General features: G+C 58.0%; 1 long non-coding RNA gene across 1 annotated transcript; it reads right to left on the reverse strand.

Annotated features, from left to right (window-relative positions):
* Positions 1–13,227: 13,227 nt before the first annotated feature.
* On the reverse strand, positions 13,228–14,982 carry LOC123607607. The gene is made up of 2 exons (XR_006716799.1): positions 14,552–14,982; positions 13,228–13,994 (listed from the first exon to the last, which is right to left on the reverse strand). It is a non-coding gene; the product is annotated as an uncharacterized LOC123607607 (long non-coding RNA).
* Positions 14,983–15,294: the final 312 nt, after the last annotated feature.

Raw genomic sequence — 15,294 nt, forward strand, 5'->3', positions numbered from 1 at the left:
TGGCTGGTGAGGCTGAGTTCCAGGCCTGGCTCCATTCATTTCTGCCCGTGTGACCTTGAACAACTTAATTCGCCTCTCTGAGCTTCTTTCTCCGTCTGTAAGAGGGACTCCTGCCCTTCCCCGAGATCCGTGAGAACTCCTGGAGCTTGTTCGGGGCTCCCATCACATAGTAGATGCTCAGGACGCGGGCAGCTCCTGCCCCACATGTGGCCCCCCTGGCTGGCTGGGTGCCCAGGAGGAAGAGCAGGTGGATGGGACTGCTGGCACCCACTCCATGACCGTCACTCATCTGTATGGGCCAGCCGGCCGTGCTCACTTGTGTGGGTGGTCTTGGGTGACCACATGTGCGAAGGTGTGTGTGAGTGAACACACGTGTGTGTGACAGAGCGGCTGTGAGTGACCGTGTGCTTGTGTGAGACAGGGGGGGGGGGGCGGTGAGGTGCCCGGGTGGCCCAGCCAGTCCTCGCTGGCCAGTGTGCAGTAGGTGGGAGCAGGCTCGCCCGCCCCTCCAGGCAGCCTTGGGGGCAGGAGTCCGCTGGGTCCCAGCTGACCAGGGTTGGCTGGTCAGCCTGAGCCAGAAGTGACCGGTTGGTGTGGAGAAGGGGGGAGCCGTACCCCAGGGCAGTCAGTTCCCAGGATCTGGCTCCACTGCTCCTGTTCCAAGTTCCAGGACCAGGCACTGGGGTGGAAGGCGGGACCCTGGGTGGAGGGAGGAGGAGTGCCGAGCTCGCATGCGGACTCTCCACCCATGCCTGGTGACCCACCCAGAGGGCTGCAGCCCAGCTTCCCAGCCACCCCCACCCCCCTACCATGGACGCCTGGTGAGGGCAGGGACCCCCTTACCTCACTGCTGTGTGCCTGCCAGGCTCAGTACCTTCATTCAACATGCATCCAACCCGTCTGTGTTTGCTGATCGGGTGAATAAACCAGATGTGTGGAGGGAGCGGAGATGTGGCCATTTCTAACCCTAGTGGGCGGCCTCAGAACTGTTCCTGGGCCCCAGGGAGGCACGAGCTCCCTGCCCCCAGTTTTCAGAGTGGCGCCACGCGATGCACTCACCCCCCACCCAGCCGCCGTTCATCTCCACTGAGCCATTTCTGACTTTCAGCTTCAGAACCAAATGAATCTTGCTTTCCCCTGCCAAGAATCCAGTCTCGGCAGGTGGGGTCTGCCATGTATCCCCCTCCTGCAGAAAGCTTCCCACCAGCCTGGACCTATCAGAGAAAAACCAAGGCTCCATAGGGACTCAGTTTCTCCACTGGGCTCTCTGGGGCCACTTGCCCGAGGAAGGCCTCCCTCAGCCTTGACTCTGATCAGAGAAGGACGACTTGGCTTGCCGGTGGGGGGCAAGGCAAAGACCCCAAGAAAAAGCCGTCCTTCCTGTCTGCTTCTCAGCAGTAGGAGGAGACCTAGGAGGGAGGGCTGGGGCCCAGGGCACCGTGGAAGCAGGGATGGCCAGAGGAAGCTGTCTGCCGGGTTCCGTTTCTAGAAGTGTCAAGCCTGGGATAGAGGCACAGAGATAGAGACAGAATAACAGCGACACACACACACACACACACACACACACACACTCCCACATGTGCGCGCACTCAGAGTCAGCTGGAGATGGGACACGGGCCAGGCAGTCTCTGGTCTTCTCAGATTCAGACTGGGAATGCGAATTGTTAACCCCAGCCCAGACCGGCTTCAGCCGTCAACTTCCACACCATCTTGCGTGCGCGTGCACGTGTGTGTGTGTGCATGTGTGTCTATTTGCATGTGTGTGCCTGCAGGTGCAAGAAGTGTCAGGGGGAGCGGGTCTGTCTGCAGGGCCTGGCCCTGGGAGCACATAGGCAGGCCTGTCGGGGTGTGGGGTACAGGTCCAGGTGTAGGAGAGGTGGCCTATGGGTGTCTGTGACCAAGTTGGAATGTGCTGTGCACAGGATGGCCACACCAGAGCCGGCCCAGGGCCGGAGTGAGGACCCTGGGCAGCCCTGACCCCAGCCCTGGCCTAGGCCCTGGACCCCCAAGCCAGGAGCTGCGGCCCGCCCACCCGGGTGCTTTTGTCTGTTTCTGAAGTGACAAGAGACACACAAAAGGGCTTTTAATTAAATCAAAGGAGGGGGAAACGGGCCAGCCGGGCCACTATTATGTTACCCAACGTGAAAATGAAAACTTATTTTTAAAGCTCTGGTATTAATTTGAGATTATTCAGATAGTTAATTAAAAGTGCAGCATGTGTTAAATATTATTTCAACAAAGATTATCATCGGGCCTCCATGTAATGCGATCCTCGGGCTTGGGGAGCTTTATGCAAATGCTCTGCAGCCAGGAGGAAGGGCCCACAGAGACCTGGTGGCGGGCAGGGTGGGCAGCGGAGGGCAGGGCCCCCAAGCAGGCGCACCAGCTCACCTCGGTTCCGGCTCCTGCACACAGAGATGGGGTCTCGGTCGGACCCTCCCAAGTCCACGCCTGAGTGAGCAGGGGGACCATCAGGCCCAGCAGCGGGACCCCCAAAAGTCCTCCAGATGGCACTTGGGGGGTGCAGGTGTGTGTGTGTGTGTGTGTGTGGGCGTGAGCAGGGGGCCATGCACGTGAGTGTGGACACATGTGCTCGTGAGGCTGTCACCGGACCGGATGCAGCCATTTTCACGTGCGTCCACCGGGACACAGGTGGCATATGTCTGTGCACGGGCCCGTCCATCTATTACATGTGTATCTGTGCACTTGTGATGCACATTTGGGCACTTGCCTGTGTCATGCGTGTGCACATGTGTACCTGGGCATAGGGTGGCTGGCATGCCTGTGGGGCGGCACTGCCGGGTGTGCACCCGTACCCAGCCCGGAGCGGGTCATGTCTCCGCTTGGGGCCTCAGCTTCTCCATCTGTAAAATGGGGATAATAGTACAGGCCTCACGGAGAGGACTAGGTGAGCATCAAATGGGCTAACAGGCATAAAACATGTAGACGAGCACATTCTGTGCAAAGGAACACAAGCCACGAGTGAAAGCCACGTGTGTAGTTTAAAAATTCTTTTTTTAAAATTTATTTAATGTTTATTTATTTCTGAGACAGAGCATGAGCGGGGGGCGGGGGGCAGAGAGAGAGGGAGACACAGAATACGAAGCAGGCTCCAGGCTCCGGAGAGTCAGCACAGAGCCCGACGCGGGGCTTGAATTCACGGACCGCGAGATCATGACCTGAGCCGAAGTCGGTTGCTCAACCGCTCAACTGACTGAGCCACCCAGGTGCCCCTGTAGTTTTAAATTTTAAATAGCTACATTTAAAAACATTAAAGTGAAATTAATGTCTGCATTTTATTTAGCCCCGCCTATCCCAGATAACTGCCATTTCAACATGTGATCAATATAAAAAATGATTAATGTGATAGTTTAGAATCCATTGTTTGTATTAAGCCTTTGAAGTCTGGGGTGTGCTGACCATTCAGCGCATCTCAGTTCAAACTGGCCACATTTCAAGTGGACTTCACAGGCTTTGAACCCGGTAAGAGCTCTCTGTAAGTGAGGGCCAGTTTTTCCAGGTTCTACAAGTGGCTTTCCTGGAGGAAGCCTCCCCCTTGCATCACGCAGGGAGGGCAGGGACCTGCTGTGATGTCCCCCCTCCCAGGATTCAGCTGCAGAGGTGGGGGCAGCCCAGAGCTGGGTGGGTCTGAGAGGACAGTCTTCCAGGCCTGGGAACGCTGGCACTCTAATGCCGTCTGCACCCCTACTCCTGTCCTTAACTGGGTCCCCGTCCCTGGGTCGTCCCAGTCTTACACCCCACGTAGGAGTACTTAAAAGGGGTGCCCACGTCCTGAGAGTACCTTGGGACATGACCCAGTGCAGCGCCCGCCCGGCACGGGTCCCAGTTCCCAGACCAACACTGCGCCCCTGCTACTCCACCGTGCGCTCTCGGCCAGGCCGCGGAGGCGCGGGCAGCTCCTGCCCTCTGTCGGCGCCCGGTGGCAGTGCAGTGCTCACCCTCCTCAGGGGCCTGGCTGCTTCTGTCCCTGCCACAGGGAACAGCCATGTGCCCACTGCCAGCACTTCTGTGCCAAGACGATTCCCAGAACAGGCTTCAAGGCAGGCAAGCCCTGCTCAGTTTCACAGGTAAGAAGGTGGAGGCTCAGAGACGGACTGTGATCCACCGGGGTCACACAGCAGGACTGCAGGGAGGGACTCCAGTGAAGGTCAGAAACCCGGTGTTAAGCACACTTCTATGAGTCCCACTGGGTTGAAACCATGGCTGTGCCCCTCATGGCCCTGAGACAGGTGACAGCTCTCTGAACCTCATAGTTTCTTGGCTGTAAGCTGGGGATGACCGTGATCCCTCAGCTTTGGGTTGCCATGAGAATTAAATAGGAAGATGTCTCTAAGGTTTTTAGCACATTCCCAGCACACAGTTAAGTTCCAACAAATCTATCATAGTCATAGCATCATGAAGTGCCTGCCACAGGGCCTTTGCACCTGCTCAGTCCCCTGCCTGGAACCCTCTGCCCTGGATCTTGCACTGACTGGATGGGGCCTCCTCATCCCTAGTCTCAGTTCAAACTCACGTGCTGAGGGAGGCCCTCCCTGATCACCCCCTCCTTCTGGTCACCCTCCTTTGTACCCTCAGAGCTCTTATCCCTATCTGACATGATCCTGTGTGTTCATGAGTTTTCTTGTTTCTTATCTGCTTCCCCCAATGGACTGGCAGTCCCAGGAGGGCAGGGCCTTACTCATCCTGGCCGCTTTCATCCCTGGCCTTGTTCAGTGCCTGGCCCTAAGTGGGTGCCTGATAAGAAGGTGTTGATCAAAAGAATAAAAACGCTGAGTGTATACTTATAAAGTGTATTCTTATAATATACTTATACTTATGAAGTGTATACTTACACACTTATCATACAGCCCAAACATTTCCTCAAGCAGAAATCGATGAATATGTCTATAAGTTTTATTTATAGTCCCCCCAAACTGGAAACCACCCCCGCTCAGCTGGCGGGCTGGGGTACACTCACGGGGTGCAATGCTACACAGCGGTGGCAGGAACCAACCTTGACAGACAGGCGACCGTACGACGGGATTCTCACTTACATGACATTCTAGGTGATGCAAATAGGGACAGAAAACAGCCCGGTGGCGGTGCAAATATAGCCCAGCGGGACGACTGGGTGCAGGGGGCATGAAGGATGCTGGAGGGTGCAGCTCTCGTGCATTCCGGCCTTGGTGAAGGTTGTACAACGGTATGTTTTTCAAAACACATAGAACCGTACCTTGAAGAGGGTGCTTTTCACCGTATGCACCAAACAACAGGGTTTGAAACGCAGGGTTGTAGACTTTCAGAATGCTGGGGCCCCCGGGTGCCCCGTGCCAGGAGCAGGGGAGTCCTGGCGAGGTTCGAGTTTCCATCAGCCCAAACCTGGAATTAGAAGAGGGACCGGGTCCCCCTGCCTCCCTGAGCGGGGCCGCCTCCGCAGCGAGGACAGGGCCCCGGGAAGGCCAGGACTGTGGAGCCCTTCAGGCTCTGTCACTTCTCATGGCTCGAGCTGGTGTTGGGGCATGGGAGTTCACTGTTTTATGCGCTTTGCGTTTTTTGCATGTTTGAACTATTTCCTTCACAGAAACGACAAATAATAAGCCCGCCTAAAAACAAGAGCAAAGTGATTTCCACTGCAGTCTCGCCAGCCGCTCCTGCAGTCCTGGGAGGAGGTATTGGGAGACCCACTGGACGGAGGCAGAGACTGAGGCTGTGAGAGTGGCCTGGCTGGCTGGCCAGGGCAGGGTGGGGTGCAGGAGTACGGGGTGGGGGTGCGGGGTTCCTACCAGGGACAGAACCCGGGTCCCTGCACGAATGTCCCTGGGTGGCCTCCCCCACGCAGCTCTGTCCCCGTTCTACCCCTCAGCCCCCAGGGAACGGGACACTGGTGCCTCATGCAGCCAGGCTCTGGCCCAGAACCAAACTTTCTGCATCTATTGGTTTACCTGTTCTGGACATTCTGTGCAAGTGGAATTATTCAACGTTTGACCTTTGGTGTCTGGCTTCTTTCACGGAGCGTGCGGTCCTCAAGGTTCATCCACGTTGTGGCGTGTGTCAGAATTCCACTCCTTTTCGCGGCCGAATAATATTCCATCCGTTGGAGAGACCACAAACTATTTGTCCATCCATCAGGGGATGGACACTTGAGTTGCTTCCACGGCTTGGCTCTTCTGAATCGTGCTGCTGTGAACACGAATGTACAGGTTTTTGCGCGGACATATGTTTCCAATTCTCTTGCGTAAGTAAATATCTAGGAGCGGAATGGCCGGGTCGTAAGGTAACTTCATTGTTTTTGCAAACAGCTTTCTTGAGATATAATTCACATACCATACCATTCACTCGTTTAAAGCGTGTGATTCAGTGGCTTTTAGCACATTCGCGGCCTCGGACATCATCCATCAGCGCGATCAATTTTAGAGGATTTTCATTACCCCAAAAAGAAACCCTCTACCTCTTCCAGCCCATCATCTCTCAGCCCTAGGCACCCACTCATCCACTTTCTGTCTCTGGGGGACTGCCTTTTCTGGGCACTTCATATAAATGGAATCAAACAGTATGTGATCTTTGCGCCTGGCTTCTTCTCAGTACAAGGTTCTTGAGGTTCACCCATGTAGCATGCCCCAGTATTTCATTCCTTTTTATTATTATAGTATCGCTGAATAAATTCTATGTAATTAGTCCATGGGGATGTGGGTATCGCACATTTTGTTCATCCATAAACGTTTGGGTTCCTACCACTTTCTGGCAGTAACTCTGTGTTTCACTTTTTAAGAAACACCCAAACTGGTTTCCCAAGTGACTGCCATAGAGCGCTTAGTGAGTACTGGCTGTGTACCCCTTTCGTGCTCACCACTACCCAGTGAGGCAGGTCTAATATTTGTTTTGTTTTGTTGAGGCACAGAGAGGGTGAGACACTTGCTCCAAGCTTCACTGGATCCCAGATCTGTCTGTGCTGTTAACAGCAGGGCTGCTGTGGTTTGCCGTGGGCTCTGGGAACCAGCCCCTTGCTCACACAACTGCTGGGGTGCTGCCGGGTTGCAGTGGGTGTCTGTGATTTCTTTTATTACCCGGTGCCCCCAGCATATCTGGTGGGTACAGAACGAAGGATCTGGGCATCTGTCCCGGGCTTACCCTGGGCGCTGTCTCCCGGGAGGTGGGCCTAAGGCTCTCAGACATGATGGTGTAGAGGGTGGGCAAGGACATGTGGGCCTCTGGCCAGGGTGGCAGCTTGCCCAGCCCTTCTGGGTGCCCCTCATCAGGGGAGGGGCTGTTCCAAGCCACGCCGGGTCCGGCAAAGGTTCAGAAAACCTTGGTCCAATTATTGGTTGAACAAATGGACAAAAGCCAGCAGCCTATAGCAGCCAGAGGCATTTCAGGACGTCCGGGGCGAAGGCAAAGGACCCGAGGGCCCAGCTCTTTGGAGGTGACGGTCCTGCTCTGCGTGGTTCTGCTCAGAGTTCTGGGGCGTCGGCAGGGTGAGGGGTGAGCTGCTGGCCTGGGGGCGCTGTCCCATCTCTGCCCCAGGTCTTTGTCCCAGGGCCACGGGGACAGGTGGAGCTGCGGGCGCAGAGGGCGGAACTGAAACCCACGGGCACGTCTCAGAGAGACCACCGCGGCCCCCGGTGTGGGCGTCTAGTCTTCATGACTCGGTGGGGTTGCTGTCTTCTCCCAGCTGTCAGTCACCCGGGGGAGTGTGCAGGGAGTGCCCAGGGCCTGGAGGTGTGTAAAAAGGGAGACCGGACTTGGAGGGAGGTCCCGGTTGTGGGGCCAGGCCCACCCCCGGTAACCTGGGCTCGGGGACGTGATGCAGGCCAAGGTCCTGAGCACGTGGGGTCTGCGGGGGGGCGGGGCGGGGAGGGGTGGCCTGGGGTTCCTGTCGTGATGGTGAGATAGGCCGAGGCCGCTGGGCAAGCCCAGGAGGAATGCGCTGGCCCCTCTGCTCATAAACCTGCTCTTCCCTGTCCCTGTGTGCTCCGGAGGTCGTGCAGAGGTCGCCCTCAGGAAAGGCTGGCCCAGAGGCACGGTGGCCAGATCCAGGCCGTTCGCACCCAACGGGCTGTGGCCGGCCCCCGGCGGACTCGGGCTGCACGGGGCAGGTGGCTCCCAGGGTGGGGCCCGCGGTGCAGCACGGTGTGTCCCAGAGGCACAGCAGGCCGAGAGCCCAGTCCTAGTTCTTGGGGGTCCTCGAGGCCTTGCTCAGGGCGTGCGGAGCACAGCCCCCCCACCCTTGGGAGGCCAAGATCTCAGAAGACCGCAGACAGAGACAGCGGGCTTCCTCTCAGCTGCGGCTGTCGGACTGTTCACACGGGGCCCCAGCCGGAGGGTGAGGCCGGGAGACAGGCCGTGCTTGCGCGGGCCGGGACTCTGAGCCCAACTCAGTCACCCGGCCTGAGCAGGGTGTGGGCCTGGACAGTGTGGAGGCAGCGATGGACACCTGCCCCCATTGCACCCAGGCCTGAGGATGCCACACTGGCTCCTGGGGGGCACACGTGTGGTTGGGCTTGCTCGCTCCCCCGCTCTGGCTGGTGTTCTCCTGGGACTGAGCAGGCCTCTCTGAGGGGTGGTCCCCGGGTGGTCAGGCTGCTCCTCTCTGGAGCCTTCCTATGTGGCCGTGCTTGGGAGTATCCCCAGCGAAGGGCCCAGGATTGGGGGTCTGGGGGTGCCGAGGCCAAAGAGACAGGAGCACCTCCTGTGTTAGTTCCGGGGCTCAGCTGGCTCTGCTGGGGGTTGCAGAAGGAATCCAGCGGCTGGGAAAGGAGCCACCAGGGAGAAGTGCTTCCCACTCCTCCCCTCAGGGGCTCTCCTACCACCTCTCCCTGTGGCTTTCTGGATATCAGACCACGGTGGGGACTGATGCGTCATAGCGCCCGCCCTCCCTGCTTTGAAGCCAGGACTGGAAGGGCTCTTCAAACGTGGATTAATGCCCTCCAGGCTCTGCAGCAGTATCAAATAGCCGGCAGCCCGAGGCTCAGAGAGGCCCCGAGTCCCAGAAGGGCAGACTGGGCCCCTCCGGGCCTGCCGTGGGGGCACAGGGGCCTGGAGGCTGTCGTCTTCCGGGCTGCTCCCTGCTCCGGCCTCTCTCCCTGTGCAGTGGAGGCTGGGGATCCAGGCCCCAAAGGCCACCCCACCCCCAGCCCACCTGCCAGGGCTGAGATTTCTCCCCAGCAGGGCCTGTTCTCCTGTGTGCAGTGAGGAAGGAAATTGCAAATTAATCTTTATTTCCATCTTGGAAGAAAACCTTAATTCTCTGCATTGAAATGATCCTCGTCATCCCAGGGAATCAATTATGGGCTTTAATTGCAGCCAGTCCCAGCCAATCAGAGCAGGGCAGACCTGCCGGGCCCAAAGCGCACCTCTCTCTCCTCCCCGTGCTGGTCTTTGTCGCCGTCGCCCCTTCTGCAGGTGCACGGAGCAGAGCGATCTGGGACTCTCCGTGTCTCTTTTCTCTCCCTATTTCCTTCACTCTGTCTCTCTTGGTATCTCTCTCACTCTTTCCCTTGGTATGTCTCTCACTGTGTCTCCATCTCTGGGACTCAGCTGCCCCTCCTGCACCAGCACGGGGTGCAGGCATGAACCCCCAGTTCTGACAAGCCCCACAGGGGCTAGCTGGCCCCCGGCCTCCTCTTGCAATCAGTCTCTGGTCTCAGAACTGCAGCTTTGAGGGGGTGCTGAGGGTGAGATGAGTTTTTGGCCTGTCCCTGTCTCCCTGGGTTGCCCAGACTTACCCACACACTCACCCAGAGTGGTCATCCCTGGCCCCACCAGTCATGTCAGGCCACCCTTCCAGGCCAGAGTCGTGCTGAGCTCTGTGCCTGGAGATTTGGGTGGAGGTCACGCAATGGGGGAATATAGTGGGGCCCAAAAGATCTGGGGCCCCGGAGATGCCTGGGACTTCAGGACAGCCACTGCTCTGGGTTAACCTGGGGACGGGGTCTGGGAGGGAATCCAGGGAAGTCACAGAGGAGTGTCAGGGCCTCACCCTTCAGGGCCACCCTTTCGTCTACAGACACAGGACCGCCCTGAGGGCTGGTCTTCTGGAAAACTGGGCCAAGCAGTGTGCCTAATAAGGAGCTCTCAGGACTCCCCTCATGGCCCACGCCTCTGCGTCTCTGCGCCTCACAGAGCTCTGTCCCTCATTCATCTTTACTTCCTGGCTAATATGCCACACGGTCTCTTTGAGCAAAAACGGAAACATGAAAGGTAAGGTGACAGTGCCCTTTGTCCACCACCTTTCCAGTGGCCTCTGAGGGACAGTCACCAGTTGTTGGCTCAGAGCGCATCCTTGCTCACTTAAATACATACACCTGTGTTCACAGAGTGCATGGATCGCTTGACGGAATTTCTTTCAAGGGGCAAATGTCTCATTCTTCAGGTAGCCTTTTGCAACCTCTTTTCACCTGTTTTGGGATCCAGCGCAGGATTCTGGAGGTTCATTCCCTCCACCTGCTGTAGAATACTCCTCCCTAGGGCACCCACTGCGTTTGGGGACCGCTCCACACCGATGATGGTTTGTTTTCTCTGCTCCTCCTTGGCCGCACGCGTGGGCGTGCGGTCCTGCCCACGGGGCACTTGCGTTTTACCTTTAGTGGATGCAGCAGCTCGCTCTTCAGGGCGGCCGTGCGACATCCCCTCCCTAAACACGTAGGCAAGACCTCCCATCACCCCACCTGTCCACCAGCTCTTGTTGTTATCAGACTTTTTAAGTCTTCACCAGTTTGACCAACGCGACATGGCATTTGTTGCCTTAATTCGTATGGGGATGAAGATCATGGCTGCCTAGCATGGCGTGGGGGAGGGTGACAGGGGTCCCCTGGTCTTGGGGAGGTGGCATGGGGAGGCAGAGACCCAGATCCGGGGTAGGGAACAGCAACATGTAAAGTGAGGGGATGACAAACACCGTTAAGGAATCGCCAAGTCAGTGCATACACATGTGGCGTTCCAAATTCTTGCAACAACCCCGAGGCAGCGATAAAATCCCGTTTTTCGGAAAAGCCCGTCCAACGTGATGATGGTCAGAGTGGGCAGGACAGGGAACTGGGTCTGCCTGACCCTGCAGCCCTGACTCAGGCTGGGTGTAGGGAAACACATGTGCAGAGCCCCACACACGTGCCCCGCACACCTGCACACACCCCCGCTGAAACCCACGTACGCATCTTCGTGGACCCACACCTGACAGGCTCCAGAATCACCTGGCGCATGCCAGAGGGCACCTGCCTGGGTCATTACACAGACGTGTGCATACAGCCCGGCCCAGAGATGTGATCAGACTCATCCGAACAGGTGTCCCATGCTGGCACATGCCGGTGTGTGCCAGCTTCCCCACAGGTGTCCCAGCCTTGCATCTGCTCCCACTCCTATGCACAGACCCGCCCTAAAAACTCTGGCCCATTCACGATGGCCCCCGTGGTCAGGCCGAGACCCACACATAACCGACCCTTGCAGACCTTCCTGCACACACCCCCTCCCAGGCTCCCTGGGCAACTCCTGCTCTAGACTATTAACATATTTGCTCAGGGATCTGTGGTCCTAACCAGCATCTTCTGAACTGCACTCACCAGGTTCACCTGGGTGGGAGAGGGGACAGGGAGGGACAGGCTGGGGGCCAGTGGTGGGGAGGGAGGGTTGTGGCTGTGGGTATCTGCCTCCATTTCTGGTCGCCTTCTCCTCCAACTCAGGGACCTTCCTCTGTGACCCCTGGGGGCTCCCTGTGCCCTTAAGAAGTCCCGGAGACCAACTCAGTGCACTTGGGCCCCACGCAAGGCCTGCATCGGCCAAGGATGGCCCCCACAGGAGGTACCTCTCACTGATGAGCTTGCTGTGAAGGCTGGCACCATGCATTCTCCCAACTGATTCAACCTGCATTTATGGGGCGCCTACTATGTGCCAGGCTCTGTTCTGGGCACTGGAGCAGAGACAGACCTCTGCTGCCGGGAGCCTCATGCTCTTTTGGGGGGCCCTCTGCTAACCAGGGGAACCACTGAGAAACAGCCCTGCAGATAACTAAACTGGGGGCCGTGGATGAGAGGGACAGGAGCACTTCTCCCCGGGGAGGTCAGCCGTCTCTTCGGAGATGATACCTGAGCGGAGAGAAGGAGCCAGCAGGGCAAGGGCAGCTGGTGGAAAGAACAGCTAGTAGGAGGGGCAGTAGGGGACAGGGTGAGAGGGCCAGCAAGTGCTGGGAAGGGGGGCAGCCCTGACTCGCAGTGGACGGACAACCCTGGGTATTCGTGCTCTGGCTCTCTGGCCCTGGAGGAGTCGTTCCCAGGACAGAGAGCACAGCTGCCCAGCAGGGTGATTCATGATGACACAACTTTTTGGCACCCGCCCTTCCCCCCGCTCACTCCCTCTCCTGCTGGTACTTCCCCCCGACCCCACTGCCCAAAGGTGAAGGTTGCTGTGGGGGCACATAGGCCAGGCCAGCGTGGCCAGAAAGGGTAAATACAGCAATGATGGAGACAGCTCCATTGACGGGGACATATGCTCCATGGCAGGGACCCACGGGGATTCGACATGGACTAACTCATTCAATCCTCAACAGCCACGGATGCCCAAAGAGTGTGGGGCACCCGGCACGTGTGCTAGGTGCTGGGGATGAACAAACGGACAGAAACTCCTGTCTCTGGAGCTCACATTCGCATGGGGGACACTGACAGTAAGTGAGGTAAATGGGCAAGATATTCAGTGTGTTAGAAGGTAATAATCTCTAGGGAGAACACTGAAAGCAAGGAGGGATGAGGGGGTTCTGGGGGGGGGTGACTTTTACTGAGGCACCCAGACAGGGCCTCACAGAGCAGCGGGACGGAGCAGGCTGAACGGGGTCAGAGGGAACAGCAGGTGCAAAGGTCCTGAGGTGGGGAGGCCAGTGGAGCTGGAGCAGGTGGGTTTGGGGAGGGTAATGGGACAGGAGGTTCAGGAGGTCACTGGGCACGTGTGTAGACCTGAGGGAGGTGGGGACCTGGGAGGTTCTCCACAGAAGAAAGACTTATGACAGGTGTGAACAGCAGCCCTCCGGCTGGTGTGAGTGCGGATTGCAGGTGCTATAGGGCAGAGCAGGGGTACCGGTAAGATGTGTTGGCCATTGTCCAAGCCGGTGGTCTAGGGCGAGGAGACACTGACCCTGGGCAGGTGCCAAGGAGGATGTGAGAGACAGAGAGGGCTGTGGGGGCTGCTCTTGGCATCACCAGCTTTGGGAAGGGACCACAGGTGTCAGTAAGTAGCTCAAGGTCACAGTAAGTGGCAAAGATCATGTTTTAATATGAAATCTGCCATTCGAAAGCTGGCAATAAACATTTAAAAAAGATAAGGGGCATGTGGGACAAATAAAGGGCTGTCCCCAGCCACAGCAGAGGTGTGCACTCTGGGGCAGAGCCAGGTCTCAGGGGGCCCAGTGGGTGGGCAGCCGTGAGAATCCATCCAGATCCGGGGTGGTGATTTGTGAGGCACCCTGCTGGGATGCTGAGGGAGGCGGGCAGAGGTGGCTGTTAGAGCATCCGAGGCAGGAGGGGGTAATTGTGTGTGGGGGGGAGGGTTGGGGGTGCACAGAGAACATACAGTTGGGAGGAGGGAACTGCCCAAGGCCCCACAGCTGGGATGGGAGTACTGGCTGTGGGAAAAGACTTCCAGAGAGGGCAAGACTGGGATCCATGTCCACAGGGACATACGCGGGCTCCCGTATGTCTGCAGCAGGTGCCGGGGCCGCGGGCATGTCCCAGACTGGCGAGAGTCACTGCTGACTGATCCTGTTCATGTGTACTCTGAGTCATAAACAGAAACTCAACTGCAACCAGCTTCAGCATCAAAGAGAAGTCACTGCCTCACATAACCTGAGGGTAAGCTTCAGGCATAGCTGGTTCCAGGTATTCAGCGGATACCTTCAGGAATCTGTTTCTCTCTGTCTGTCAGTCTTTCCTCGGTGTAGACGTCACTCCTTTGTGGTGTAAACGTCATTCCCTTTGTGGTACCAAGATGGTCGTAGCAGCTTCAAGTTGATATCAACCCTAGCGAGAAGACAGGGACTTGTTCCCAGGGGTTCCAGAAAAAGAACGCAGTGACATGCCCAACCCTTGTCACCCCCGCATTTTGGGAGGACTGTCCCCTCCCTGAGTCTCTACCCCACACCTGTGAGGTAGAAACGGCCAGAATGCTCGGGGAGGGAGGAGAACAAGGTGCAGGAATTGTCCCCGGGGAGCAATGGCACCATCTGGGAAGGGCATGGGCTCTGCACCCCTCCAGACTGGTGGCATGTCCCCATCCCTCACCCACTCCCAGGGGACCTTGGGCAAGTCCTCAGGACCATAAAGCCCCTCCAGGGCCAGGGCCAGAAGGGGAACTGGGGGTGGGGCTGCAAACCACCAGCCGCGGACAGAGCTCACTCCTGTGGCTGGGTGCTCCGCTCCCCACAGGGCCTGACTGAACCCTCCCCTGAGCACCCCTGAGCCAGGCTGCGGCCTCCAATGGCCCAAACACCTCCCTCCAGGTGGTTTCATCTTGGACACGTCACACTTGGCCTGTCTGGGCCTCTGTCACCCAAGGAAACCAGGGTGAGGATTCTTACCTTGTAGGGTGTCCCGCGAGAAAGCACGTGATGCACCCTGCACCAAGTCTGTCGCATGTCAGTGGGGTCCCCCCCACCAACTCTGTAACACCCCCAGCTTCCCGGAATCCTTTCGTCTTGGCTGGACTGTCCCTCTTTCAGGGGCAAGCTGTGCCTGGATGAAGAAGCAGGGGGTGAGCGTGGGGGGGAAGAGTGCAGGGGCACAGCATGAGCAAAGGTGTGGCGGTGGAAAGAGTCTGTCAGGCTAGGGGCCCTCGAGAAGCTTGTTCGGAGCTGTCTAGGGCTGAGGTGGGACTGGGTGAGTGGGCAGGGGAGGCGGGGGCAGGGTGGGGCTACTGGCCTGGTAGCAGGTCCTGCCAGGTGACCTCAGGCTTGGCCCTGCCTCTCCGGGCCAGGGTCCCCTGGCTGCACTGTGTATAGCAGTGGCCCAGATGCCTTGGTGGGGGCTGCTGGCTGGGGGGACGGGTGGGTGGGCCCTGTGCAGAACCAGCAGCCTCAGTGTTTCCACCCGAGATGTGGGCACCCCCGGGACTGGGCCTCTTCCCACTATCTTCCGGCCACCGGGAGATGCTTGTCTGGTTTATCAGTGGCACCCCGTGACTCTGACAACCGTCTCTCCTTATCAGCAGCCCACTCGGCTGTCCATGGGGTGGTGGTCGCCCTGCCGGTCAGCATGTCCACGTGTGTACCGAGACCCCCAGTTCCCAGGGAACTGCACCAGGACCAGCTAGGCACTGGGACCG

The sequence above is a fragment of the Leopardus geoffroyi genome, chromosome A2, assembly GCF_018350155.1.
Source record: "Leopardus geoffroyi isolate Oge1 chromosome A2, O.geoffroyi_Oge1_pat1.0, whole genome shotgun sequence".
Classification (NCBI taxonomy): Eukaryota; Metazoa; Chordata; class Mammalia; order Carnivora; family Felidae; genus Leopardus; species Leopardus geoffroyi.